This window comes from Salvia splendens, chromosome 18 (genome assembly GCF_004379255.2).
Source record: "Salvia splendens isolate huo1 chromosome 18, SspV2, whole genome shotgun sequence".
Classification (NCBI taxonomy): domain Eukaryota; kingdom Viridiplantae; phylum Streptophyta; class Magnoliopsida; order Lamiales; family Lamiaceae; genus Salvia; species Salvia splendens.
The window spans coordinates 11,092,829-11,120,403 of NC_056049.1; the positions used below are offsets into that span (position 1 = coordinate 11,092,829).

General features: G+C 38.2%; 1 long non-coding RNA gene across 1 annotated transcript; it reads left to right on the top strand.

The window, feature by feature from the left end:
* Window positions 1–10,314: 10,314 nt before the first annotated feature.
* LOC121777818 lies at window positions 10,315–11,987 on the top strand. The gene is made up of 2 exons (XR_006045560.1): window positions 10,315–10,824; window positions 10,900–11,987. It is a non-coding gene; the product is annotated as an uncharacterized LOC121777818 (long non-coding RNA).
* The last annotated feature ends 15,588 nt before the right edge of the window (window positions 11,988–27,575 follow it).

Below are 27,575 nucleotides of genomic sequence, written 5' to 3' on the forward strand. Positions count from 1 at the left end.
CACATGTTCATGATTTTTAAAGATGTTGTCTTGCCATAAGTATATTTGTGTATGATGCCTATCTGTTTGGCTAAGGCCAAGTGAATTATGAATGATGATATATAAGTCGAATTCGGGTCCCAGTGAGGGTGGTGTCCCCGCTCGGACTAGTTTACACGGGATACCTCTGACCGTGAATGGCAGAGAAGGTGACCGTGGAAGGTGGCCACCTTCCCGGCACGAGAAACCTCTGTCATGATGGGCAGAGAAGGTGATCGCGCGAGAACACCATCTCGGCGGCACAAGTGATCAGATATGGTTAAGTACAGGAAAAAGGGGCTGCAGCCCAATGTTAATATTTTTAGTAAGCTCGGGTCTTTCAATAAAACCCCCGAGTACTACTGTGATGATGGCTTGACAATATTTTCAAATGTATATTGTATATTTCGGCAATGTTTTCACTGAGTAATTTTGTACTCAGCCCTGCATATATTTCTAAATGTGCAGGTTGAGCAGCGAAGTGGTGGAGAAGTGCTATTGAGACAAGACATTTAATTCACTCAGATTTTGACTCTCGGAGGTTCATGTCTTCATGCATGGAACCGCGTTCATTTGCTTCCGTTGTGCATCTTAAAAGACTCAAGTATATTTTGTTCAAAACTATGATATTTTGAAATTTTTACAAACAATTACTCGAGTTTTCATGATCGAGTATCTTTTCTACTATGTATCAGCACTTGATTAGTCATGTCTCGCAATCAATGTTTGATTTTATTTTCCCTTAATTCTTTTCCCGCTTCTTATACCCCCGTCCCTAGTCACGGTTCCCCGACTATGCTATCCTTAGCAAGTGCGGTCGTGACAGAGTGGTATCAGAGCATTCTTTCCCGCTCTGAACCCGAGAGTCTTCTTTGAAAATCTTTGGTCTAGCCTTGTTCCACTAGACTGTCTAGTCGATGAAAATGCTCTTAGCACTCCCACCATCGCACTTAAAGAGGAAAAAGGTAACTTGTTCTTTTTCAAAAGAAAGTCAAGATATTTAAAAGTTTGAAATGGAGAAATAACTCATGCAGTTAATTTGAGTGAACAGATGAAAATACTAAGTTTAAAGAAAGAGTTGATGTTTCTTGATTTGGTAGCGTGCTTAAAGAAAGAGTTAGTATGTCTTTTCTTGGCTAAAGACTGTGAATGTATGAATAAAAGAAGTAACTTTCGTAAATGGGAAAAGGTACTGAAATATGAAAGTATAAAGTATACGAGTCTGGTACCAATTGGTGAAATGACATTTCTTTTTGAGTTAGTCATTGAATCATGTTGCTAGTATGGGGAAATCAAAATTTCCAAGAACTTAGAATTCTTAGTTATGTGTTCCTTCTAGAACACAATATGAACTCGAACTTAGAAGTACAATATGAACATTTCTCGTTTTCCCGAGTGACGAAAAGAAAAGAACGCGATAATAAAGAAACTTCATCACGAGAAAAGTAATCCAACATAGAACAAAACGATGTTTCTAGAAATATGGTAAGGGTTAGATGCCATTTTCTACGTCCCAATGACATGAATAATATGGGTTAGCCATTGTCTTTCTTGACAAACCAGTCACTCCAAAGGATCATACCTTTGATCCAACTAAGCGATGTACACATACATAGCAAGAGAATATGATTGCAATGCAAACAAAGAACCTAGCTCTACAATATAAGTAAACAGAAACGACGTGTTACGAGGATGAGCGTTATGACGAACCGAGAGTACTAAAGAGTCGTAATCCCCACATATGGTCATCTGACGTGATCGTAAAGTGAAAATAACTTGTGATCAAAGTTTCTCATAACTCGGTTACCATTCTCTATAAGGAATTAAACAAGGGAGTATCACCATTGTAGTTAACCAATAAGATTCATCAGCAACGCTTACTTGGATTCCCATGAATTCTATTTTCTCGCACCCCCTTGATCAAAATACTTTTTGTTGAATTGAGATATTAAATGACTTCTTTTGCAAGGTAATGTGCCATTATTTTCCCTCTTCTATGTCAAGGTTGTGAATCACTTTCAGTTTTGAGCTTGCTTCCTCATGTTTTCCGATAACCTCCAGTGACTACGGTCCTTCTTTACTCGTTCTGTATAAAAGCAATACTTTGACTCTCTGAATTCTTGCCACCAAACTCCTATACTAGGAGCTGCTTTATTTATAGCCTTCAGAATGAACATGTTTCCCTAAACTATTGTCTCTTCAATGATAATATATTTTTCAAAGATCATTACTAGACCTTTAGTGTTTTCAAATGTGCTTGCTGACGCTCATTAATTTATAAAGAATAGTCACCTCTTCTTAATCCCACTATAATTATTCCATCACGCTTTGAGCTCTTTAGCAACTCCAAGTCTAAAGTAATTTCCTCTCTTCCCGAACTAGTTTGCTCTGGTTGTCTTCTCTACTGGTTAATTTCTGTGATTTGGTTATAAACTTTGTGAATTCATTAACGTGATATAGTATCATGATGTTGTTGACCCAAAAGGGTAGTTCCTTGTTATTCTTCTTTCTCAAATCCAATTAAGACCAATCATTTTCAGTCTTACTATTTTGGAGCAGCCATCTGGTGAGACCTCAAACATTTTAATTTGACCCTTTATGTTTTCAGACATACATATTGACAAGCTCTTTGTTTTACATGAGTACTCTCATCTTCTGAATTCAAATATGACTGTTGTCTCTTGATTTGAGCTTTTCTGCAAGCTCCATGTTAAAGCTGGCACATTGCTTCTCCCTTGGCTAGTTTCCTCTTGTAGCCCTTTTTATTAGTTAGTTTCCTTGAGCTGCTTATAAACTTAAAAAATAAATAAATAAATAAAAGCGTGACATGGTCTTCTATCAAAGTGTTGTCGAGCAAATGACAATTGTTTGTTTCCTATTCTTTTCAAATCCATCTGTGACCAACCATCTCAGGTCTTACTGTTATCATCTAGGGATAATTGAAACTTTTATACTTCACAGTTTATTTTGATTATATTATTGGCAACCTATTATTGACATCTACATTCTATTCATCATACCCTCACTTTCGCAATTTATTCTATCTGGCAAGCTCTTCCCACAATAAAATTCTCAAGTTCTATGGGTATAGCTCAAGCCCCTTGAAGTTGTATCTTTTCTTTTTTGGGAGTGAGCATAATGAGCCCAATTGAGTCTAGTCTTTGCACTTCATGAAAACCTTTGTTGCAAGCTACTGGTGAGAGTTTGTGGTGAACCAAACACTCACGTAATTAAAATAATTATAATCATTTTGTTTTCATGGTTACCTTGGAGCTTACACAAAGCAAGAACGATTCGAATATTTCTCTTGGAATCCCAAATTCAGTTCCTATCAAAGTTAAAACGGTTAGATCAACTCTATATTTCCTTGCGTGAGACCTTCATGGGAGGCAAGGCATTGACCACTGCAGAAAACGCAAAAAAAACAAGAAGAAGAATAAGAGAAAGTAAATAATCTGAAGTGGACATCCATAAAAATAATGCGCCAACCAAAAGTGTCAAGACTAGAACGACAAGTCGTTATATTTATGCTATGACTAAACACTGCATGCGACGAGTTGCAAGGGGATCGAACGTTTAGTACTTAGTACAATTTTGAGAAAAGAGTGATAACAATAGTCATTGAAAATTCTATTCGACCCTATTAGTCCCTTCGTAGTGTGCGAGATCTCTATGTATATAGTTGGGTGATCAATCGATACGATTAAGACTAAGTTAAGTCGAGAAGTAAACTAATTAATATCTATACTACAATGATGACTAAGAAATAAAAGTGTGAGTACCCTAATTACTTTCAACCTAATGACAAGATGACATGAAAGAAGATTTGATAACCGAGAACAAATGGGAAAGGACCTAGAAACGAGGAAGGAACTAGCAAAGATTTGCGATAGAGCTTTAAAATTAGAGTAGCAATGTCAAAAGAGATATCAGTGTCAACTGCGATACAACACCTCTACGAATTAGGAGGCAGAGTACTCTTAATTAGACAAGAAAACATCCTGCTTGTTATTTTAAGAACAACCGAGTGTACAATGGAGTCTGCACGGCTAGGAGCGGCGACAAATGCATATGTTATAAAAGTAGACATTGCGCGAGGAAGTGCCCCACGAGAATACCAAAGGTAAATGCAAAAGAAAATAAATAAATACGATTGGGTCACAGTTGGGAGAATATCTCTACCTCAAAAATGAGATGTCCACCTATCTTAAGATGAAAGAAGAATGTAAGCAACCACTGTGGAGGATCACGCTAGAAAATATTTTAAAGCTATAACTCACTTATAATCCCAAACAAAATTCAAAGTTCATTTGGATTAGTAGGTTACTCCCCAAGACTCATTAAAAGATTCTCTAAATACAAGATCGAAGAATGTAAATGGCACCAAATGTGTGTGGACCCTAGATTGGAATGGGAGTTTTAGATGCTAAAGGAAAAAGGTGACAACAACATCGTGTTAGCAGTACTAGAACCGAGGGCATCTTCAGAAGCCTACACATACGCACTAAAGAATGGACTTGGATAAGTTTGATGCTAAAAGGGAAAGTAATCGTTTATGCATCTCGAAACTTAGGCCCTACTAGCTGAAATACTAACGCACGATCAAGAATTGACAACAATGATACATGCACTGAAATTTGGGGGACACCACCTCTACAAAGTTCGATGCTATATTTTACTAATCATAAGAGTCGTAAATATTCATTTGAGAAAGGAATCTGAACACGTGGAAAAGAAGATGGCGAGCTGATAAAAGACTACGATTGCGGCTTTAACTACCACCCTAGGAAAGTTAATGTGTAACCGATGCTCTAAGTCGAAAATTTTAACAACTAATAATTCTAGTTACCTAAGAAAAAGAACTAATGCGAGAATTCGATAAGATGAACTTGGAGTTTGTAAAGCACCTTAAAATAGTGGAAACAAAAACCACCACTTTAGTGATGGAACCCAATTTAAGACGTTAAATAGTAGACGCACGAAGACAAGATGAATGAAGTACTAAAATAAATACGAACGGACGTAAAAATGGGTGACCACAGAAGGCACTAGAAAGAGACAAAAAACATATCACTTTTGAAAGTAGATTATGCGACAAAGTATTAAAGATTATATATTCGAGTAAAAGCACGCGTCGCCCATATATGAGGACGAGCATTACACTACTCGTTAAAAGATGCCAACCATGATAATAGGTCGAGGTATTGCATCAACGGCTAAGAGAAGTTGCAACCCTTAGAAATTCCTTAATGGAACAATAACATATAACGGTGGTCTCACAATGGGCTCGCCAAAATTCAATCGAGGAAATACTGCTATTCGGGAAAACATTAACCGCCTCACAAAGTATGCCCACATCATAACCATCCAAATTGCATATAGATGGAGAAGTAAGCCTAGCTATACGTGCGGGAAATCAAACGCTTACATGAAGTTCCAATATCGATCACAGATCAAAACTTAAAACTTTGTCAAGAGTGGGGGAACTTACGACAATCAAAAGAGCGATTCAAACCATAGACGATACAAGAAGCGCATTCATACTTGTAATATGGTTCGCATTCAATAATAGTTACCAATGAACCATATTCGAACTCATCCTACGCTGATAAAATTCTTATACTGAATAGTCACCAAGTGACCATTATTATGGCACCAAAATAGACTCTTTGTAGAGAAAGTGTATATCATCACTTTATTAGATAACGAAAGAAAGATATTAGCCCATAATCAATAAATACAATCAGCACAAACCTCAAGCGAACCTAAGGAATGATCAAATGGGCACAAGACCGGGAAAAATCTGGTATGTCAATGCACGTCGAATGGAGTTATAGTCTAGCATGAGAGGTAAAAGACCATCTAGAATTGATACTAAGTGTAAGCCAAAATATGGATTTATTTAACTTTACAAGATCTCAAACAAGTGGGTCAAGTGGTTTATGAAGCATATACCATGTTAACCCTTACAATACATGTTCGACACAAAACAAGTGACACATCACGCAGAGGTCTACCTGTTTCCAAACTTAAGTTACGAAGAGCCTATGGAAATTCTAGAACAAATGGTCCATCAACTATGAAACAAGTCGATCTCTACGGTCAACAACACAAACAAAAGGTGGCAACTATCGAATAATTCATCTAAAGAGCACCACAAATTTCAGGACGAAATTTATTTGAAGGATTTATTTGAAGGAGGGTAGAATGTAACAACCCTAAACTTTGAGGGGATTTTATGAAATCAAATAAAAGCACCGTGCATCTGATATTGAGTTTTTTCAAGGCAACACTGAAGTTTTAAAGAATCTTACGCCAAGTGACGAAAATCTAGACAAGGCATCTAATAACTTTTGTGCGTTATTTAGCAATTATTTTCGATGAATATCCACAGAATAAATTCAAAATAAAAGTTACCCGATACATGCCTCAAGTCCAATATTACAAAATGATCAGAGCCTAATCTATTACAATCGGAAGGGAAAGATGTGCAACTCTCGGGCAGCCCGTTAGACTGCAAGCATCCCAACAAGTCCAACACGACACCAATATCCCCAAATGAATGTTCCTACATAAAATGGGAAGTTAGTAGAAACTATTATAGCTAATGCTAAGATCAAAATATAAAGTAGTATGGATTAAAGAGGACTTCATTTATGAGGACTCACACATTATATCCAAATAAAATATGAGGAGATTGCAAGTGGGTAGTATGCATTTAATGCATATAATCTTTGCATATCTCTGTTAAGAAGATTGAGGGGGTAGATTATGCCAAGTAAACAAGTAAGATATCAAATCTCCGCAGGAGATCAAAACTTATCAAAATAAGAGATTTTTATATCATAGCCTACTACCATAGTTTGCAACTTGTCCAAGGATGACAACTATATATAACCCCAAAGTCTTTACAAGTATCGAACACCCAAACTTCTCTTCACACACACACCAACAAATCGAATGGGAGAACAAGAATCAGAGACGGGGGAGTATTGCGGATGATTATAGGATCAGACTCCACAATCCAACAACACTTTGTTCCCATATCAAAAAGGTAAACCCCAAGCCTCCCTTTTCTTTCATATTCATATATGTACAAGCATATGCATATATAATTTGTAAGTAGAATCTGTCCAAGTAACATTAACCAATACACAACAAGTTTAACATCATCTCCCACCACCAAGCTATCCATAACAGTAAGACAAATGCCCCAAGTCACCAAGTTCATGAAGTAAAATGGAGGAAGCATACACTTTAAAGAATAGTCAATTGGAAAACTTATCTCATGAGTACGAATCTGCCGGATTTCCGGCGATGGCTCTTTGGCAGCCCGTAGACAACGTGGGTAGCCCTACACCCTCATGACTGTCAATAAATTCACAATCTTGATGAATCTACAAGATGAATCTATAAGATGAAAACACAAAACATTTAAATCAAAGGTTAAATCTTTAGGAGAAGAAAATAAAATTGAAATAGAATGAAGTTAACTTCACTTTGCTTGTCAAAACCGGCGGAGAGGCGGCCGGTGTGAACTGACGGAGAGAGTGCAGCAGCGGGGGTTTTCCACTGCGTGCAGCAACGGCGTGGGGAGGAGGCCGAAGCCGCTGCCTGTGCATGCACAGCAGCGGCGGCGGCAGATCGGGAGAGATAGGGGGCGGCGGCCTGAGCTGGAGACAAGAGAGAGAGGAGCGAGGGGGAAAGGAGAAGGGACAGACGGAGGGGGGAGAAAGAGACACCACCGGAGGCGGCGGTGGACGGCGGCTCTGGACTGAATCGGCGGCGGCGCAGGTAGAGAGTGGGAGGAGCTTCTCTCACATCAAATTAGGATTTGGGTGTGAATGTGAGGGAGATGAAGTGGTGTGAATTGTTGGGCTAGCTTTTTTTTTAATTTACTTGGGCTAAAGAATTTAATGGTTTAGGGCTAGCATTTTAGTTTGTTTGGACTAAGGAGTGGAGTATATAATTTGAGCCCAACTCTTCTAATAATTGGGGCTGCAGTAAATAATTGAACCAAGGCCCGATTTCGAAATTTACTTATCTTTTGGGCAGAAAATATTAAGGAGTCCTAGACCAGTTTAGAAAATAATATCTTTTGGGAAGAAATCAAATTTCGGTAATCTAGCATGCGCCAAATTAATTATGGAAGAAGGAGCATCAAACAATACATGAGTTTTTAGGAATTTCTTAAAGAACAGTGAAAATGAAAAGGGCTTAATTAGGAGGCATACATTCCTATTAAAGTTTAAGAATTTCTTGAAGTCTAATTTATATATTATATTATACTTTTTTTTGTTCTAAAAGGTTATCTTTGCATGTTAAAGTTGGAGCGAGAATTTCAAGTTAAGGAAATTAGACGAACGAGGTGAGCTTTCTTATACTAAAAATACAAATTATATTTTATGAAAACACGAACACATGTTCGTGATTTTTAAAGATGTTGTCTTGCCATAAGTATTTTTGTGTATGATGCCTATCTGTTTGGCTAAGGCCAAGTGAATTATGAATGATGATATATAAGTTGAATTCGGGTCCCAGTGAGGGTGGTGTCCCCTCTCGGACTAGTGTACACGGGATACCTCTGACCGTGAACGGCAGAGAAGGTGACCGTGGAAGGTGGCCACCTTCCCGGCACGAGAAACCTCTGTCATGATGGGCAGAGAAGGTGATCGCGCTAGAACACCATCTCGGCGGCACAAGTGATCAGATATGGCTAAGTACAGGAAAAAGGGGCTGCAGCCCAATGTGAATATTTTTGGCAAGCTCGTGTCTTTTCAATAAAACCCCCAAGTACTACTGTGATGATGGCTTTACAATATTTTCAAATGTATATTGTATATTTCGGCAATGTGTTCACTGAGTACTTTTGTACTCAGCCCTGCATATATTTCTAAATGTGCGGGTTGAGCAGCGAAGTGGTAGAGGAAGTCCTATTGAGACACGACATTTAATTCAGTCGGATTTTGACTCTCGGAGGTTCATGTCTTCATACATTGAACCGCGTTCATTTGCTTCCGTTGTGCATCTTAAAAGACTCAAGTATATTTTGTTCAAAACTATGATATTTTGAAATTTTTACAAACAATTACTAGAGTTTTCATGGTCGAGTATCTTTTCTTCTATGTATCAGCTCTTGATTAGTCATGTCTCGCAACCAATGTTTGATTTTATTTTTCCCTTAATTCTTTTCCCGCTTCTTATACCCCCGCCCCTAGGCCCGGTTCCCCGACTATGCTATCCTTAGCAAGTGCGGTCGTGACAGCTATGTAGAAGAAAATTAGGAATTCTCTCTACAAAGCTTTACGTGTTTTCTATCTTATGACTCTCATGTTCTCTCTACTGTTGCGTATGGACTAATATAATTGTAGCCAAACTATAATTACTTAATCCATATTAATCTAACTAGTGTCATCACTCATGCTATGCATGTGACATAAGATTTTTTAAATAATAAAAATAAATTTTTAAGGTAAGTAGATAAAACAAAAGAGAAGGAAGATAATATAATGATGTTTATAGTTAAAAATATGTGTTAATTATACTAAGTATTAATAATTTTAAGAACAATTAAAAACATTATAAGCAACAACAAAAGGAGAAATGTATTTCTCTCGGCCCACTTCAAAATGAAATATTTCATATTCAGGAATTGATTTTATACAGTTTTAATTTCTGATATGAGTGGAATAAAAAAAATAAAACAAATAACAAAGAGAAAGATGTGAGACTAAAGATTAAAGAGTATGTGTTAATTAAATTAAGATGATTAATTAGAAATAAGATATAATATCATAATGTACCCTTAAAAAAAAGTAATGTAAGGTCCCAATCTAAGTAGAGAGTTTCTTGTTTAATATGAAATTTTATTTTTTATTTTGTGAGTTGAGTGTAGAAGAATAAAATAATACAGAGGATAAAGTGAAGATTAGAAAAAAATAAAATTTTGCATAATTTAATTAAAACAGAAGAGTAAAGAAGAAGAAAATTGAATATTAAAAAAAACAGCTCCTAAAAAGAATTAAAGGTGCAATGCTAAATACGAAATAAAATAAAGAATTAAATTGAACAAAATGTAAGTTAGTTTCATTTTAACATAATTTTGAAACAATTTGGATCTCTACCTCACTCCTCCTACTCCACACTTGCATCAAAATAAAATAATCCACCCTCATTTATTAAAATTATAATACTATTATTTTATTTTATTATATTACGATTTACGAGTTGGTGGAATAGGAGTGGAGCAGTTAATCCAAAACTACTTCAAAAAGTTACTAGAATAATGGAGTAATATATTATTCTATTTTTATCAGTCGTCATCATCTTCTTCTTTAAACACCAAGACCGTACTTGCTATTTCTCTGCAATTTAAGATTTTCACTATAGAATGAATAATCTTCAATGAAATTGAGAAAACAGCCCAACTCATTAACTGCATAAGTGGCTGAATTTCATTCTATTCTATTCCTCTCAAATGATCCCTAACCGTAGAGAAAAGGAAAGCCGGCGGCGCACCATCTTCCATCTCCTCTCCTTCCGTCGACAATTCCTCAACTCACGCCGGCGTCCTCTCTCTTTCTCGGCGAAATGCCGCTGACACTGGTGCCCTCTATCTCTTTCTCTCTCTCTAATTTTTTTCTGCGCGTTGTAAGTCTGCAACCCCTCCCCTCTGCACTCGTCACCACCGGCGACCATCACCTCTATCGCTAGTCTGCCACTCAATTTTGTTCTGTGCACTGCAAAAAAGAAAAAAAACTCATCTTCATGCCCAATCTCCCAACATCAAAATTCCTGAAATAAAAGGTTAGATTCACTCCTTATTGTATCAAAATTTATTAAATTGGACGTTATTTGTAATTGGATGTTTTCTCCAAGCAGAACCACACCTGCTATCCTGCAAGTCTTCAATCACAAAATCAGAATATCAGTGCAGATTCTAGTGCATCTATTTAAAAACGTTCTAAATCTTCTTCAACAAGTTTGCATTTGATTGGACCAAATTTTTGTCCATATTAATCTAATTCTAGCCCATTTCCTTTCACTCTTTTCACTCTTTCCTATAAACAAATTATTGTCCAGCTCTAGATTTTGCAGGCTTGGAATAAGGCTTACTATATCAAAAATGTGGCCAGGGAAGAAGTTGTCACCGAGGTGAAGATCCTTCAATTTGGTGACAGGGGGCCTTGAAAACCATTGCTGGTGAGGTTAGGATATTCAAGTTTGACCAAATCAGTGAACAATGAATCAGGAATTTGGCTGGTGAAGGTGTTTAGAGACAAATCAAGAAAAGTACGGTTGAGACAGGTGGTTATGAAGTGTGGGAATTCCATGTTGAGTTCATTGACACCAAGATTAAGGTGAGTTAGGACAGGGAAAGTGGGAAATCGAGACCAGTCAGGAGTTTCAAAGTGATTGAAGCCCAAATCCAAGAAGCGTACCTACCTCAGATTGCCAATCTGATATGGGATTTCTAGAGAAGCTCAGGTATCGAAGCTCTGTATCTCTGGTGGAATGGCGCCGGAAAATAGATTGGTGGATAGGTCCAAGAGAGTGAGGCTTGTGAGGTTTCCAAGAGAGCTGGTATGGAGCCGTTGAGATCATTCCCATAAAGGTTGAAAGTGGTGAGATTCAGCAATGAAGTGAAATAGAACATGTCCAATGTCCCTGCAAGGCCTGCAACGAGGAGATCAATCCCAGGGACAGATCCCCCGTCGTTGCAGCGAATGCCAATCCATCTGCAGTAGTTGTTGATGTTGTTGACGGACCACGACTTGAGAGAAGCAGAAGATGATAGGCTGGATTTCCATCTCATCAAACCCTCTGCTTCACTTGTGGCTGCTCTTGAAGGAAATATACATAGACACAGTGTTAGGGGAGAAAGATATGTGATGTGTAATTTTCGAGCTTTTATATTAATGGATTTAGAACACACAAGTTTAATAAAATAGCTCTAATATTACAATCTATCTGCAAGAGTACAGAGTCGATAGTAGTACTTCGAGTGTCGAACCACAGGGAGGCGTAGATTATTTAATTCGAAAACAAACAAAAGACAAATTAAAGAGGATTTTTGCTTTGAAGGTTTCGATTTCTAAAAGTTAAAGAAAAAATTAAGCTGCAAGTTAACTGAGGAAAGACTAATCAGATGGAAGAAACATGCCACTCCAAATTGCTCATTAGACTAGAATCATTCTACACCTACATCAAAATCACATTTTTGGAATTAATTGATCAACCTAATCGCGTGCACTGAACATGTTTGCGACGTATAATTCACAGTCAGCTGAACACTTGTTCCATGAATTAACTTTCAAAGACATTAAATTCCTGCGGAAGCGCGGGAATAAAAGATCATCTATTATAAGAACTTACCTAATCCATTGTCAAATTATCCTCTGAACAATTCTAATTCAACAACACATCAATTGATTAATCCATCCAAGTCTATGTTGAAGAGACGATAAACAAGGATTAAAAATCTATAACGATAGAGGCCTCTAAAGTGATAGAATCTAACATTAAGCACATCAACGATGTCAAAATGTGAATTCAAAGGTGCAGATACATTCAAACAAGTCTAAATCACAACTTGGAGCAACATAAAGAGCTTAGCCTAAGCACATGGTGATAATACAATTAAAACCGTAGGAAGCTTGCTCTTGTTGAGTGGAATGGAGATATGGAGGCGGATCGTCGGAATGTTGGTCGGATTTTCTTCCTTCTCTTCTTCCTCCTCTCTTTCTCCTCCAGCCGTCAACCCAGTCAACCCCCTTTTTCTTTTTTCCTCTGCCCAAAACTCTCCCAGCCTTTTCTCTCCCACGTCCCATCTGCCAAACCGTCACTTCTCCCCCTTTTCTTCTCACGAAACTGCAATATACATAACATTCACCCGGCCGGGTGCATTATTGGGCATAAAATTCACCCGGCCGGGTGGACAATTTTGAGGACTTGCTGGAAGTTTCGTATTCTGCACATCATACCCGGCCGGGTGAATTATTAGGAATAAAATACACCCGGCCGGGTGGCTGATTTTGAGAGCTTTCTGGACAGCTTTTTCACAATCCGAGCTTCATTCTTTGTTTCACCATTTATTCCTCTTCCTACACCACAAAACATACTTTTGCAAGCATCAAATTATATAAATCATGTAAAGTTAGGGGAATAAAAATGTACAATTTGATTCACATCAAATACCCCCAAACTTATTTGCTTGCTCGTCCTCGAGCAAGATCACAATAAACACAAAACTTTAAAGCTCAGCTCACAAAAGTTGTTCCAAAAGTTTTCATAAGAGTGAATCACGTAGAGACATGAATGACAAGATCAAAACCCCCAACAATTCCACTCAAGATTTCCCACTCTCATGAACCATCACTTATCAACCTAGAACTTCAAGTCATGGTGCATTTCAAAGTAAGTTCAAACATATGATCATACGACTCAAACCGTCATCATTGACTCGTCAAGCATTACTTACCACATAGACTCGCGGATTTCAAATCAAACTTCATTAACTCTACCAAGTTATTTACAAAACATCCACAAGCATCAACAAAAAGGTCCAAGGTCTTAATTCAGGGTTGTAATGGGGTTAGGGATGAGGTAGGATAGATATGGATAGTGAGCTCAAAGACTACACATTTGAGTGCCAAATTCTTCCCTCCTACAACTTCCTTCCAAAGATCAAACAACAAAATATTACAACCAAATTCTCACTCCCCCAAGCTTGAGATCAAATCTAGACAAGATTACATATTACACAAATATAGAAGCTCTAACTTTATTTCATCAAACTATTTCTTCTTTCTTTTTTTTTCTAGAAAAGACCTCGACTTTTGCAAATTTGGAGGTCGTCTTTTTCTTTCTTTTTGTTTCCTTTTTTTTCTCTAAGAACTTCATTCTTTTCACCTATACATTACATAAAGTCTAAAAATGTCTACACTTTACAATTCACCACCCAACACTCAAAACTCAAATCACCAAAGCTCAAACTTGTTTTTAGCACCCAAATAGTAGCAAGATCCATTGATGAGGCTAAAATGAGGCTTATTTAAGTGGCTAAGTGTTTACACAAATAATAGGGAATTAAGATCAAAGTGGCTTCTAGGAGATCATGTATAGGACTAGGCATGTGATCATTTGACCATGGAGTTCATCCTAGTGCCTTATCCTCCCCTATCATTAACACAAATGAATGCAAGCATGCAACTCGATAAAGCAATTCAATCCAAGATAATCTCCACAAGACATGTAATTTTCATACTCTCCTCAACTCAAGAAATCGGATGTAATCACAACATGCTATTTCAAATAAATCATGCACAAATTCCATTCATCCTAGGCTTCAAAGATCAAGAAAAATCAAGCAAGCATTCCCAACCAGAAAGTCAAAGATCTAGCATGCATCCGTCAATTACATGATTCAAAACACTTTTATCATACAATACACCCAAAAACATGCATCAAATCATCCACAACCCCCCCACCCCAAACTTGAATGCTTCATTGTCCTCAATGTATGCAAAAGAGAACATAAAAAGTAAAGGGAAAGAAGACTCCCCCAAACTTGGCGTGATATCCAAAGTGCATTCGGGTGGGTGGGTGGGTGGGTGTATTTTCCTTTGTAGGTGTGCTTCCTCATAAGCTCGAATGTGAATCCTATCTCCACGTTGCTCCTACAAAAAGAAAAATTAAAACAACAAAAAGAAAACAAAATACTCAATTCATAAAAATACATCGAAGGAAAGAATTGAGCGAACAAAACCCTCGATTTATTAAGAGAAAAAAAAGAAAACTAAAAACTCATTGGGTTGCCTCCCAACTAGCGCCTTTGTTTAAAGTCGTTGGTTCGACTTAGCCTTCTAGCTACAACTCTGAAACAAAAAATAAAATGTTAGAAAACTATACAAAAATAAAAACAAAAACAATCCTAAATTAAATAACCAGTTGCCTCCCCGGCAACGGCGCCAAAACTTGATTTGTAATTTTCGAGCTTTTATATTAATGGATTTAGAACACACAAGTTTAATAAAATAGCTCTAATATTACAATCTATCTGCAAGAGTACAGAGTCGATAGTAGTACTTCAAGTGTCGAACCACATGGAGGCGTAGATTATTTAATTCGAAAACAAACAAAAGACAAATTAAAGAGGATTTTTGCTTTGAAGGTTTCGATTTCTAAAAGTTAAAGAAAAAATTAAGCTGCAAGTTAACTGAGGAAAGACTAATCAGATGGGAGAAACATGCCACTCCAAGTTGCTCGTTAGACTTGAATCATTCTACACCTACATCAAAATCACATTTTTGGAATTAATTGATCAACCTAATCGCGTGCACTGAACATGTTTGCGACGTATAATTCACAGTCAGCTGAACACTTGTTCCATGAATTAACTTTCAAAGACATTAAATTCCTGCGGAAGCGCGGGAATAAAAGATCATCTATTATAAGAACTTACCTAATCCATTGTCAAATTATCCTCTAAACAATTCTAATTCAACAACACATCAATTGATTAATCCATCCAAGTCTATGTTGAAGAGACGATAAACAAGGATTAAAAATCTATAACGATAGAGGCCTCTAAAGTGATAGAATCTAACATTAAGCACATCAACGATGTCAAAACGTGAATTCAAAGGTGCAGATACATTCAAACAAGTCTAAATCACAACTTGGAGCAACATAAAGAGCTTAGCCTAAGCACATGGTGATAATACAATTAAAACCGTAGGAAGCTTGCTCTTGTTGAGTGGAATGGAGATATGGAGGCGGATCGTCGGAATGTTGGTCGGATTTTCTTCCTTCTCTTCTTCCTCCTCTCTTTCTCCCTTTTTCTCCTCCAGCCGTCAACCCAGTCAACCCCCTTTTTCTTTTTTCCTCTGCCCAAAACTCCCCCAGTGATAAGGTTCCTTGTGAGGGAAACCTTCCATGTGCCCAAGAAATATCTAAAGCGGTGTTTGATTTTAATTTTTTTGTGTTTTCAAAGATAAAGTAAAGATAAAGAGCCTAGCCTCCAAAAACTAAACTCAAAATGGTTTTGGATGGAGAGAAAGAAGGTGAGAAGAAAGTGTAAAGAAGGAGGAATCCTCTTTGAGGACCTATGACCTCCCACAAAAAGATGTGGGCAACCCTAGGCTACTTTCACCCAAAGCAAATACTCCATTGGCTCCACATTCATGACTACACAACCATAAATGCATACCTATACTTGATTTAGCCAAGTGAACATAAAACAAGCAACCTACAATGTAGGAATTTGGATAGAAATCTCACATGGGAGATGCTCTCAAAGGAGTCTTCATAATAACATTCATCAAAGTCTGCCCTTAAAGTCTTACAAAGAGGATATTTATAGTTAGGGTTGGAAACCCAAGAAAATGGCTAAAAAAACAAGGAAAAACGGCTGTAAAAGTTGAATCGCCCGGCCGGGCGTTTTGGGAAAGTAAAATCGCCCGGTCGGGCGAACTTTCTGGATTCGGCGCTGCTTCTTCAAACGCCCGGTCGGGCGTTCTGGGATGGTGAAATCGCCCGGTCGGGCGAACTTTCTGGACTGTGGACGATGCTCAGCGCACAAACGCCCGGTCGGGCGTTTTGGAGGTGTGGATTCGCCCGACCGGGCATCCCATCTGCCTCCTCCATTCCCCTCCTAATGAAGTTTGAAACGCCTTCCCGAAGCCTTTGTCTCATTGATCTCGTGACGGGCCTTCCGGGCAGCTTAAGGGGAGTCGTGGTCGGGTCAGCCCGGGCCTTGGACTTCCCGTTTGTATCACCCAGCCTTTTCTCTCCCACGTCCCCTCTGCCAAACCGTCACTTCTCCCCCTTTTCCTCTCACGAAACTGCAATATACATAACATTCACACGGCCGGGTGCATTATTGGGCATAAAATTCTCCCGGCCGGGTGGACAATTTTGAGGACTTGCTGGAAGTTTCGTATTCTACACATCATACTCGGCCGGGTGAATTATTAGGAATAAAATACACCCGGCCGGGTGGCTGATTTTGAGAGCTTTCTGGACAGTTTTTTCACAATCCGAGCTTCATTCTTTGTTTCACCATTTATTCCTCTTCCTACACCACAAAACATACTTTTGCAAGCATCAAATTATATAAATCATGTAAAGTTAGGGGAATAAAAATGTACAATTTGATTCACATCAATATGTAAGAAAAAGGTAAGCAGTTTTCATGGCTGATGTTTTTGTCTATCTACTCTGCTTCATTTGTATATTTATGTGCAAACTAGGAGATGTCCTTTTACTCAAAATTAAAATAATACATTCCAACAAATATGTCTGAAACCTTCTCCACTGGAAAATGAGGGAAGCTTGGTGTTGATGTTACACAAACAATAAAGTAAAAGCGGAATGATAAGGCCTATTTCATGCATCGGTCTAGGGGTAAAAAGTACGCTACTTGATCGGTTGACCAAGGCAAAAAGGCCAAACTAATCAAGCAAGTACAACAGGCGAAAAAGGCCAAAAATCGAGGGAGTTGATCAAGGGGAGTAATCAAGCAGTCAAGGAGAGGACCACTGGCTTCCAGAAGAAGGACACGTGAGGATAATGAGCTGGATGATGCGAATCATTCTGTTATCAAAGACGACGTTCTAGAAGGGGACACGTGTTGATACATGAGACGCAAGGACGGAGCTGAGTCATCAATCTGTTACTGAAAAGCGTCGTCATTCTAGAAGGAAAGCACGTAGCAATCGATGAGTCGCTCGCTCACAGCGTGAGCGAATATCCTCTGCCAGGATCGTTATCCAGCTGGAGGTCGTTGTCGAGCCTATAAATAGAGGATGTGCCTCCATAATAAAAAGGACCACTATTAGTTTAGCTTTTACTATCTTCTTCTGTCTTCAGTTTTATCGTAGTTTAATTTAGTCTAGCTCAGTTCCAGAGATAGCTTAGATAGAGAAGTGTTAGGGCGACCGAAGGAAGCGCTATAATATTCTCGATATCTGTCGGCGTTATCTCAAGTTTCCCGCCGAGGACCTCTCGGTTTTACTTGCTTTCGTATATCCGAAGTGTTAGCTTAGTTTAATTTCATAGTTAAAGAAACGATCGTTTTGTATTCTGTATGCTTGCAACACTGTTCTGAGTTCTGGATATAAAATTGGAGTTGTTTCGTTTCCGTTCGTTTGCTCACTGTTCTAGTTTAATTTCGCTTCAGGCTTTGATTCAGTTTTTAATCATGTTGAACAGCAAGGTGTTTCATGTGTTCCGTAGCATGCTTAGTTAGTTGAGTTCTTATTTTCAGTCTGTCGTTTACTTGATCCAGTAGTAATCAGTGACTTGATCCAGTAGATAGTTTACTTTGTGTCTAGTGTAAACTCAGTAGTTAAAACTCCCAAAATTAAAGCGTGACAGCAGCCGAACCCTATTCACTACGCACACACTCGATACACTCGCTTCTCTATGGGATCGACCCCGAACTTGCCGCTTTACTGTTAAAGTAGTGCAAAATTGGAAGTTATATAAATTACATTGGTTGGCTAGCGAGAGCGAGATAGCCTTGATCAAGTGGCAATGACATTTGCTAACTGGTCCATTCGGTTCAGTTATCTCCCATATAGCTTGATCCACCCACTCGAATCGCTCGCTAGAGTCCTTCCAATGAAACAAAAAATTAAGAGTAAAAAAGAAACGAAAAAATAGGGCAGCTTTGATACAGTCTCAGCCCTTGATACAAATGATTCAAGCCCAACACCGGTAAGACAAAAATCCATATAATTACATTATACTATAAATTAAGTCTAACAATTAACACATAAACCACTCATCAAAACCGATTCTCCGCCTCAAAATTCACAAAAATTACAAGTTGAGCGAACAATCTAACCTTTATACATGGACGAGAGGGATCCAACAGATACAAACACGGAGATGTTTTGTTCGGATTTTACAGATTTAATTAGTAGTACTAAACAAATCTAATTAACGATTTTTAATATTTTTCCCCCCACGACTCTTCGAAATTTAAGAGCACATACTATTGTTTTCAAAGTACAGAACATAAATTAGCTTAATTCTTATCAGAATTTAATGTTTACTGCAACAACAAACAGAAGTAGCGACTAACAAGGTAAAAGAAATAGAAACACAACTCAAACACAAGCTCTCGAGATTTCAAATAACGGAAAAAAAAAGTAAGAAAATTCAAAGCAATTCAAGAAAGAGTTCCAAATTAAACACAAGGAAAGCACACAATCCTCCTTTTGTCTTCCAATCTAAGTTCCCCTGCGTGTTGGTGCTGCTCTGTTACCGGGTAAATTCCGCGAATGTACGTCATGGGAGATGATATCCGCCATTTGTACCCGGAAAAAAAAACATTTCCAGTGATGGGAAAGACGCGTGAGCCTCTCGCGTCTTTGATAAACACGCATGGCACTCTCGCGTCTTTGATTAAACACGCATGACGCTCTCGCGTGTTTGCCTTGGATACATGTTCCGGTCCAGGCGGCAGAAACTTCACTTCCACCTCGCTCACTCTCTCACTCTCAGCGACGCCAAACGTCTCTAGCCGGCGGAAATCGAAGTGAATCCGATATTTTGATGCTCTAATTCCTATTTTAAGTTGTGTTAGGTAATTTTTGACCATTAATTTCAATTATCATTGATATATGTTAGTTAGGTATAGATTTAGGGTTCATGGTTTGACATTGTGTGACAAGAAAAACATTGAATTTAGGCCATTGATGTAGTTATATGTATGCATTGTAAACTAAATATATAATCGAAGCATTGAACTTGGTATTGAATTTTCGTATTTAATTTTCTGCAATATTTATTTAAGTATGTTGAATTTAGAGTATATGATGTTTTGTCGTACTTATTTTGCATGTTTGATGGTGTTTGTGAGTTTATATTGGGATGAGAAAATTGATCATTTCTGTAAGGAGAATCGTGTTTGAGGCTTGAATTTTATTATGTTTACGAACAATATTTTAGATTTTCTAACCATGTTTAAGACTGAAATGACATTCTTAAGTAATATTGTTACGTAAAAATCATCTTGTTACGAAAAATTTCGACAGAGTTTACCTTATTTATTGATCAATCCACCTGTAATAAGTAGACAGTACATCTCATGATAACTGTCTACTTAAAGGACGATGGTGTATATTTACTCGGGTCTTTTCCTCTGTTGTCACGGCTAGACCTTCTACGTGGGAACATGCCCATAATTGTCTGAGACAAACTTGTCCTGGAGCGTTCCTTGTCGGGTAGGGACGTGTGTGCACTACTACTAGGGCGATCAAGTTGTACACTACTCCTATGAGGGTCTATATGTTCTCTCCTCGTGGAGCGCTCTATGTAGGCACTACTTCTGGGACGCTCCAATTGTGCAGAACTCTCAAGAGCATCATCAGCATCGTCATCATCATCATCATCATCAGCAGCAGCAACATCATCATCATCATCAGCAGCAGCAACATCATCATCATCATCAGCAATATCATCATCCAATTCCTCATTTGTTGGAGAGTGCATGATATGGACATCTGAGAAGAATGAATCATGTGTAGTAGACTTCCATGGTAGCCCAACTCTATCAAAGGGAGTCACCCAACTAGACTGTGGCGCGTCTGACCAGGTAGGAAACCAACTAGAGGGATCTGATGCCGGTGGATTTTGCATTTCAGGCTCAGCATCAAAATTGTCGATGAATGTATCCAAATCTATGTTGTCATCTGAATTAATATTTTCTTCATTTGCGGCTTGTGATGACCCTGGCATGTCTTGGGACATTCTGAAATGACGTGAATAACCATGCCCGCCTGTTCGGATACCTCTTTGACCAATACCGCAAGCTCTTCGGATAAAACCCCGGGACATATCCACATCAGTGCACTGTGTGGAAGGTATGACCGTGCGTTCACTCTCACCACAATCGTTAAGGCAGTTAAGAACAAGATTGTTAATCTCATGCAACAATCCTACGGCGTTTGCTGGGTCAAAACCGCTCGACAATTGAAATACACGGGCCAATGTCTTAGCCTGTAACAAATAAAACGTGAATAGTTAATAACATAAATACTTTAAATGAAACAACAACTATAAAAATACAATACTTACTTGGAGTGTTGATGATGATGCAACAGTGTTCATCCCTACTTCTGGAAGTCTACCCGGCAGTGTCATATATGTAATAGTTATTTCAAAATACCACTCCATGTATAATCGAGTTCTAATCACCTGTACGTGGTCTTCAAGAGGCTCCATGTAATGATTAGACACGAACTCCGACATTCTCTCCCAATGTTGAATGTAAGCCTTGTTCTGCATAGCCCGGTTCGTCTTAGATTTTCCACGAATATTTGTTTTGAAATGAGTTTCATTGAAACCTCAATCACGCAATTCCGGAATGAACGGAGTGCCTCCAAATTGTCTCACAACGCGCTCAGGCTCATGTGACGAATTCACCGTCTCGTCGCTGGGCGTGCAGAGGGAGCTGCTGGGAGTGAAGGAAGAGGGGAGAAGCGTCGATTTTTCATTCATCCAAACACGCATGAGCTTGATGCATGTTTAATTAAAACACGCATGAGAGTAACGCGTGTTTTGTATACACGCAAGAGACTATCGCTTGTTTGGTTAAAACACGCAAGAGGCTCACACGTCTTTCCCATCACTGGAAATATTTTTTTTCCGGGTACAAATGGCGGATATCATCTCCCATGACGTACATTCGTGGAATTTAGCCCTCTGTTGCCCCTCTTTTTCATCTTATATTTATATCCAACTCCGAAAAAGAATTCCACTAACCATCTTGGCCTTCCACTTCTTATAATCATGTAACCAATTCCAGTACCAAGTATGAATCCACTTCCATATCCTATTACAACACATCGCCAGCCAAATCCATCTATGAATTCATATTCGCCATCTTCTTCTTCAGCAGGCTGCATCGATTTCCCATCATCCTCTTTGCACTTTCTCGTCAATGGAACTCCACACAATCCCAAGTTTCTCATATATGAATCATACTCAAATGTGGAGAATTGATTAGATCGTGGTATTTGCCCAACAAGATTGTTTGTCGAAAGGTTTAATTTAGCAAGAAATGTCAACCTTGTCAATTCACTTGGAATTTCTCCGTCCAGTTTGTTTGTTGACAAGTCCAACGACTCAAGTTCACTTACGTTTCCAAGAGATGAAGGTATATGGCCTGTGAGGATATTGTGGCACAAGTTCAAATATTTGAGATTCTTAAGATTTACTACGGAAGGTGGAATAGATCTTGTAAATCTGTTGGAGGATAAGTCAAGTGTTGTGAAGGTTTCTAATAATTTATTCAATAATTTGGCTTGCCCTTTCAAGGTGACTATTATATCCACAAATTGAAGATAGTCTTTGTCGTTGAGGTCGTAGGGTATATTTGTGTCAGATAGTCTTGTCGTTGAAGTCGTAGGGTATATTTGTGTCATCTCTTTGCCTTGCCTCAATCATTGCTTTGAAATTGTTGAAATATCTATTGGGTAGATAGCCAACAAATGCATTGTGAGAGATATCTAAAACTTGCAACTTAGGAAATGGAAGTTTGGTTGGTGAAGGAAGTGAAGTGTTACCACCTCAACACTAGCACTTTAAGCTTGGGAAGGACTTCCATCCAAAAGGGAAATTCATCTTGTATTCTATTATTTCCGATGTCGAGACTCCTTAGACTTTGGCAATTGATTAATGATTCTGGTAATCGTCCTTGTAATTTGTTATTATCCAAATTGATGGACATAAGCCTACAACCCGTGATGAAGGTAAATGGCATGACACCACTAAACTGATTTGTGTTCAGATGAATGATCATCAAAGATCAACTAAAGTTTCTGAAGCATTGTGGCAGTTTTCCTTCCAAAGAGAAGAAGATAATCAAGGGATGTCAATTTGCAGATGGAAGATGGGAGCTCCCATTTTAGTTTGTTGGAAGAGAGAAATAAGGACTTCAGACATGAAAGATTTTCAATTGTGGATGGAATTGGACCTTCAAACAATTTATTTGAAAGATAAAAGAAAGATATAAATTAAATTTCTCTGGTTGAAAAATGCACATGGATGCCATTTTACTTATTGTAATCATATGTATGTTATCAACATTAGATGTTAAAATATTTTAGAACCCAAAGGAATATAATGTTAGGAATTCTTGTATTCATCTAATGAGCGCAGCGGAAATTGCATACAAGAATAACAGATCTAGATTCATAATCATATTGCAAGTTGAGCATGTAATACACAACGGAACTAAATCTTACTTGTTGTTGTGTTTTCTTCTACGATTGTGTCCTGCAAGTTGAATCCACTACTATCGAGGTCCACGTGCAATCCAATCCGATGCAGGAACTATCCCGGTACAATTGCTCCGTAGAAGAAAGCTAGGAATTCTCTCTACAAAGCTTTTCGTATTTTCTCTCTAATGTTACGCTATTTCTCTTCCTCCACAACGGAGAATAAATAACCATTATATAGACAAAGAGTCATTAGGGTTTCATGATTGTTGGGCTTATGGACTAATTATAATTGTAGCCCAACTATAATTATTTAATCCATATTAATTTAATCTAGCCCATATCCTTTCAATCTCCCACTTGGACTAGCATTAGATATAATACGCAGTTCCAACTTTGTACCCTTGAGCGGATCAAAATACACTTATAGTGTGACCCTTTAGGCCCTCATTATCGACGACGATCTAATCGAAGTCTGCACAAAACTCATAGACTGCGTTGGCAGCGTAGCTCGATATATGAAGGACGTTTACGTGAATTCGGTAAACAAGCCTTTACACAAAGTTTATAGTAACATCCTTTCATTCACGAACCACCCGATTGAGCCTAAGATTTGTCATGTGTCATCCAAATAGCTCAATCACTTTATCTCATCTTTATTAAATGACCCATTCGATCATATTCAATTACTTTAATTGAATATATCTTTGCATTGGCCAATGACTTAATGGTCAAGTAATATAGAGAATTTGAGTGTTCTCTCGAAATTCTAATCGAGGAATGAATCTCATTCTTGGCTCAACTACCATTTCCATTTATCTTATGATGTACCCAACACAAGTCCGTGTCTTAATCCTCCGAGGGGAGGCAAAGCGTTGTACAAGGTCAAAGCACACCACTCAACAAACAAAATGTGTAATGACCTCAGATCCAAGGACTATTACATACTTCATGTACTAATAAACTGTACACACTCAACAAAACAGTTTAATAATAGGGTATACCAATACTCTCCAAAGTATACCATGTGTCCATCACGAGTATCTAATATCTCATAGTTGTGAGAACAACTACATTCTCGAAGAATGTGATGCAAATCCCATGCTAACCTATAACATATCACCAATATCCCATTCTTGATGATCATTGGTTAGGGCTATTTTAGAATTATGCTACATCATTAATGTCTCAGACCATTAACGACAGTCACAATTCAAGGGAATAAATATTTAGAATAAAATCAAACATTTAAAACAATTATTCCAATAAGTTCACAAAACCCATAGGAAATAAAATTTTCATATAATGTGATCAAGTAATATTGTCTCAACACAAAATGTTTCTAAGACATATAAAACTGTAACTCCCACTGATTCAAAGCTATCTACCAACATGCATAACACCTAAGCTCTCAAAGTGCTTGTTGTGTTTTGCTATACATAACGGTTTGGTGAAAGGATCAGTCAAGTTATCATCGGTGGGTACTCTTTCTAATTTTATGTCGCCTCTTTCAATTATTTCTCTGATCAGATGATATCTTCTGGGAACATGCTTGTTCCTGTTCGTAGCTCTGGGTTCTTTTGCTTGCACAACAGCACCAGTGTTGTCACAATACAAAGGTATTGCACTATTGGCACTCGGAATGACACCCTGTTCTTTAACGAACTCTAACAAAGCAACAGCTTCTTTGGCAGCTTCAGATGCAGCAATATACTCGGCTTCGGTGGTGGAATCGGCAGTTGTACCTTGCTTGGAACTATTCCAACTCACTGCTCCACCATTGAGGACAAAAACATATCCAGACTGAGACTTATAGTCGTCATGGTCTGTTTGGAAACTAGCATCAGTGTACCCAGTAACTGATAACTCTGGTTGTCCACCATAGACTAAGAAATATTCTTTAGTCCTTCTAAGGTATTTAAGAATAGTCTTAACAGTTTTCCAATGTTCCTCACCGGGATTTTGCTGAAATCTGCCTGTCATGCTAAGCGCATAGGCCACATCTGGCCTAGTAGAAATCATGGCATACATAATAGATCCTATCGCCAAAGCATACGGGATCCTTTTCATGTTGTCTCTTTCTTTGTCATTAGAAGGACAATCCTTCTTTGACAATATAATGCCATGTCCCATAGGAAGAAAACCTTTCTTAGAATTCTCCATTGAGAAGCGCCTTAGCAACTTGTCTATGTAAGTGGATTGTGATAATCCCAACATCCTATTTGGTCTATCTCGATAGATCTTGATTCCAAGGATGTAGGAAGCATCACCCAGATCCTTCATCATAAAGGAACTAGACAACCATTCTTTCACGGATTGCATCATGGAACGATCGCTTCCCATAATCAAGATGTCATCAACATATATGATGAGGAAGACAACGTTTCCATTCTCGCGTTTACTATAAACACATGGGTCCTCTTTGCTTCTGACAAAACCAAACGATTTGATTGTTCTGTGAAAACAAATATTCCAACTCCTCGAAGCTTGCTTAAGTCCATAGATGGACTTCTTTAGCTTGCACACTGCATTCGGCCTTTTTTTCGATACAAAACCTTCCGGTTGTGTCATATAGACATCGCCTTCTAATTCTCCATTGAGAAATGCGGTTTTGACATCCATTTGCCAAATGTCGAAATTGTAGTATGCAGCAGTTGCAAGTAATATCCTAATGGACTTGATCTTAGCAACTAGCGAAAAGGTTTCATCATAGTCAATGCCTTCGCGCTGACTATAACCCTTTGCCACTAACCTAGCCTTGTAGGTTTGTACTTTGCCATCTGCATCTCTCTTCTTTTTGAAGATCTATTTGCAACCTATGGGGTAAACCCCATCTTGCAAGTCAACTAGTTCCCAGACTAAGTTGAAGTACATCGAGTCCATTTCAGATATCAAGGCTTCAAGCCACTTCTCTCGATCGGTGTCCGACACCGCCTCGGTATAGGTCTTAGGCTCATCATCATCTAAATCAACTTCATCATCTTGGTTCTCAACCATTAGATTCAGTCTCTCAGGTGCACGACGAATCCTTCTAGGCCTATTGAGTTGGTTTTCTTCTGGCTCGAGCTGTTCATTCTGATTGTGAGTAGGCCCAGGAATATCACTATGATCTTCTTGAGGTAGAGGTGATGCAACTATTGTATCATCTTGTATTTGATGCATCTCATTGTCTTGAGGAGGTTCTTCGAGAGTCCCTCTAAGGTCTCCTCTAATAGTATTTTTCCCTCCCAATAGATCATCAAAAACTCCCACTGAGTTATTGTTCAAACCATTTGACAATACATCATCCTCATTGGTAACTTGTGGTTCTTGAATTTCTTCAAGATCTACTGTATTTTGACCTTGTTCCTTGCAGACATAACTGTCTTCAAAGAACGTCACATTCCTTGATGTTATCACCTTGTGATTTTCAGGACAGTAGAAATCGTATCCCCTAGTTTGTTTAGGATATCCCACAAAGTAACACTTCTCACTTTTAGATTCCAACTTATCAGTCATTTGTTTCTTAACAAAAGCTGGACAATCCCAGGTCCGCATATAGTTAAGACAAGACTTTTTGCCATACCATAACTCATATGGTGTTTTCTCAACTGATTTAGATGGAACTCTATTCAGAATGTAAATAGCAGTCAATAAAGCATGACCCCAGAGAAATAAAGGAAGACTAGCTAAACTCATCATGGATCGAACCATATCTAATAATGTTCGGTTTTTCCTTTCAGATACTCCATTCATTTGTGGTGTACCAGGAGGTGTCCAGTCCGACTGAATTCCATGAGATTTCAAGTAATCAAGAAATTCTCGGCTCAAGTATTCCCCTCCTCGATCTGATCGAAGAGTTTTTATACTTTTCCCAAGTTGTTTCTCAACTTCACACTTAAACTCTATAAATTTCTCAAAAGCCTCAGATTTGTGTTTCATAAGATACACATATCCATACCTTGTCAAATCATCAGTGAAAGTAATGAAGTACGAATAACCACCTTTTGCTTGAGTTGGAAACGGTCTGCACACATCTGTGTGGATCAACTCTAGCACATCATTAGCACGCACCCCTTTCCCAGAAAGTGGCTTATTAGTCATCTTTCCTTTGAGACAGAATTCACAAGCACCATATGATTCAAAATCAAATGAATTTAGATAGTCTAACTTTCTCAATCTCGCTATCCTTTTCTCATTGATATGACCAAGTCTACAATGTCAAAGATAAGTAGCATTATCTGTATTACATAGCTTAAGTCTTTTATTTTGCACATTGAGAATATCCCATTTGCATTTAAGCATATATAATCCATTCTCTAAAGAGGCATTTCCATAAAACAATCC